The sequence below is a fragment of the Myotis brandtii genome, unplaced genomic scaffold, assembly GCF_000412655.1.
Source record: "Myotis brandtii unplaced genomic scaffold, ASM41265v1 scaffold230, whole genome shotgun sequence".
NCBI classification, from domain to species: Eukaryota; Metazoa; Chordata; class Mammalia; order Chiroptera; family Vespertilionidae; genus Myotis; species Myotis brandtii.
Window position 1 is genome coordinate 339,523 of NW_005358650.1, and position 3,547 is coordinate 343,069.

The 3,547-nt window shown below is 39.0% G+C and overlaps 1 protein-coding gene across 1 annotated transcript in view; it reads right to left on the reverse strand.

Annotated features, from left to right (window-relative positions):
- The window catches only part of SLCO6A1 (solute carrier organic anion transporter family, member 6A1), a 123,662-nt gene that overhangs the window by 967 nt on the left and 119,148 nt on the right, over nt 1-3,547 (reverse strand). The window lies entirely within an intron of this gene.

Here is a 3,547-nt window from a genome sequence, read left to right on the forward strand (position 1 = left end):
GGGGCGGGGCGGGAGGGGAAGGGTGTGTGCCCGCCCGTCCGTCCGCCCCTCTCCCTCCCGGAGCCCGGGGACTAGGAACCCAGTAGAGGTCGTAGGAGTCTGGTGACCGTAAAGCTCCCCCTGGGTGCTGGCAGGGAAGTGTAAACACAGTTGCATCAGGAGATCATTCAAGAAAATAGTCTGTGGCTTTCTTCCTTAGCCGCTTACCCCACCAGGCTGGGTCTGGACTCGAAGAATCTAGCGGCCACGGGTACTGTACTGGGCTGCATATCTGGTGCTTTGGCCAGACGGGTCATGCTGTGCTGTCTGTTCCTAAAACACATAGATAGGAAGGTACAGGACTACATTACAAAGTTGTTATGCTTCATAAGACTGTACAGTGTTAAGGAACCCACTTCCTCAGATCTAATTACTGATTATAAAATCTCAAAACAGGTCTCAGATGTTACTGGATACTATACTGCTATATTATATTTTTTCAATACACTGCTGTTATTTACATATAAGGTCCCCATTTTATTAGACATTAGAGTACTTCACTACATATTAATTCATCACGCTATCAAGTTCTAGAGAGACTTTTCAAGTCTTGCTATCTTCATTTCACACATGGCTGATTGCCTACCCAAGAAGCTACTTCTAGAATCAGTGCTAATACATCTCAAATCGCCATGATTTGGTAGCACATGATGGTCATATCCAGTGTAGCCTTTAACCTAGAGAAGAGAAGATGGTGATAAAAAGGCTCCCTCTCCTCCTAAAATAAGATGTTTTTATTTCTTCTAACTATAGGCACTAGGCTCAGTTAAGATGGCTTAGACTTGAGGAATGTTTTTCAAACACTATTACTTCTCAATAAAATAAACCAGAATTCAGAAGAAAGAATTGCATAAGTGCTATTTTGTGAAAATTTAGCTTCAGTTATATATGCTTTATTTACTGAATCGAGGGATTGAAATTTTAAAAATATATCATACTTTGAACAGACGTACATCCTGTGTTTCTTGTTCCCTCGCAGTCAAAAAAGGTCTACTCTAGACTGACTGAAAATATAGGAAAAGAGTAGAAATAAGAAATAACTTTTTTTTTACATTTTTATAATAAGTTAAATTTATTGGGGTGACATTGGTTTTAAAATAGCATTTTAAATGTATTCAAAATATCCAATTATTAATCTTTATACAAGCAGTAGCTGTTATTACCTATGTTTTACATAGTAAAGAGCAGATTATTAACTCTCCCAAAGTCATATAGCTAATAACTGGTCTGCCACTTTTTAAGGCTATGAAGTCAGTTCTCTCAGCCAATATCTTCCCTGTTCTTTGCATTTTTCTTTTTTAATTGCTACAGCCTAACTCTGTTGGTTAGAATTATTGTCTAGAAATTCTAAGAGATTAAGACTCATATACACCAGATGTTGATGAGGTTTGAAGACGAATTCTGTTCTGAATGCCCAGAGTTTTCAGATATCCAAATGCCGGAAGCCGGTCCATCCTTGCTGCTTGACACAGTCGCTGCAGGAAAGAAACATCTGCACAGCATATGTTTCAAGGGACCTGGCATATATAGCATATTGTTCTTAATATGTTTGCTCTCCTTAGCACCATGTGTTTTAACCAAGGTCACCTCTCCGAGAAAGGTTGTTTCCCCAGGTGGGGATTTTTCCCTGAGGTTAGGGAGGGGATACAACCCCTTAACTAAGTGCCAGGCGGGTAGTTAATCACTTTAACTACAAACAATCATGCTTAAGCTACATAATCTTTACTCCCTGGAATGGAGATAAGAAACGCCCTAACCTTTGCAATAGAAATTGACAGGATTAAAATCAACTGGTATAAATACAGATGTAACAAGACAATAAACACCAGAACTTGGCCAGAAAAAAAAAAAAAGGAAAGGAGATATGGGGCAAAGCTGGGACATATGGACAGACAAAATGGAGGCACATGTGATCCTCCCAATGGACAGATTGTTCCAGCTCAGGGCTGCACATCTGCTGCAGACGGGGAACTGGTCAGGTGTGCTAGGGTGAGGCGGAGATGGAGGGCGGTGAGACATAAGGTTGGACTAGACGGTCTGGAATCCACACAGGTGAGTCTGCGTCCTGTGGAAATATACAAGCATATCCTCTCCCTCAGGTTAAAAGTAAAAAAAAAAAAAAAAGGTAAATGTAAAGGCAGAGGACATGGTGAACACAATACAGTGAAAAGATGATGTATTGTAAAATTGTTCACCTGAAAGCTGTACCATTTTTTAACCAGTGTCACCCCAGTAAATTCAATTTAAAAAATAAATAAGTTCAAACCATACTATCAAAGTTAAAGTAGGGCCCTCACCATGCACTTAAATCTATACTATCTAAGGAGAAATCTCTTGTAGTGTTCTAGAATTTTGTTGAAAGACTAGCATAAGTACTGTTGCTTCATTTGAAATACAAATTGCTCTTACTGAAAGTGTTATCAACACCACTTTCCTGTTCCCCTACATCCTTTATGCTGCAATGATAGAAGGAAGGTGGTTCAGGTTTGCAACAGACAGCAAAACAAAACAAACAAAAAAACTTGATAGGTTTTGTTTGTGCTAATTCTATGGAAAATTATCTTTTGCAGTAATACAGTGATCCCATTATTTTTTTTAATTCTTTGGTCAACCTAGGGTAAGTCTAGTAAGCATAGTCAAAATATACCATGTTAAATTTCAGAAGATAATTAATAAACTGCTATTAATTTTGTGGACTTTATTGGTTATATTTTTGAAGGTGGAGAATGGAAAAAAGAATAGTACCCAAATTTTATAGTAAGGCTCCAACAATCTACAAAGGAGCAGAAGCCCCTGCCTATGGATATTCTCTAGAATATATAATAGGTAGATCTTCCTAATCAGGCACTGGATAAACCAAGGAGAGTGGCTTAATGACAGCAGCTGTCAGGATTATCTCACTAACTCTTCTGGCTCTGATTCCATGCTTAAAAGCAATCTTATGATTATAATTTGGCCTTCCATGTAGATATACACCAATAGGATGAAGTATATGCCTATGTCAAGTATTTTATCATTTTCCTTTCTGTGTACTTTTAATATTGTATTAGTTCCCTTATGTTGCAGACTGGATGCGACTCCATCCCTAATATTAAAATTATAGGGATCTTGGAGAGATCCTGAATGCAAAGATGGACAAGGGCAGATACTGTTGAAGTAAATTAAAAATGCCAGTATTGAATGTTCTTCCCTCCTTTTGTCATAGTGGCTACTTCCTGGTGCTCCTATCTCAGTTTACATGCTTCCTTTTCAGAGGCCTTTCCTGGGCCACCCACCTAAGCACCCTCGATGATATCACTGTATGTGCATCTTCCACTTTTTATGAGACGTTATTTTCTTATTTATCTGCTGTTGATCTGTCTCCAAGAAATGTAAACTACTTGAGAGCAGAGATTGTCTGCCGGAAGCCGGTCCATCCTTGCTGCTTGACACAGTCGCTGCAGGGTAGAAACATCTGCACAGCATATGTTTCAAGGGACCTGGTGTATATAGCATACTGTTCTTAATA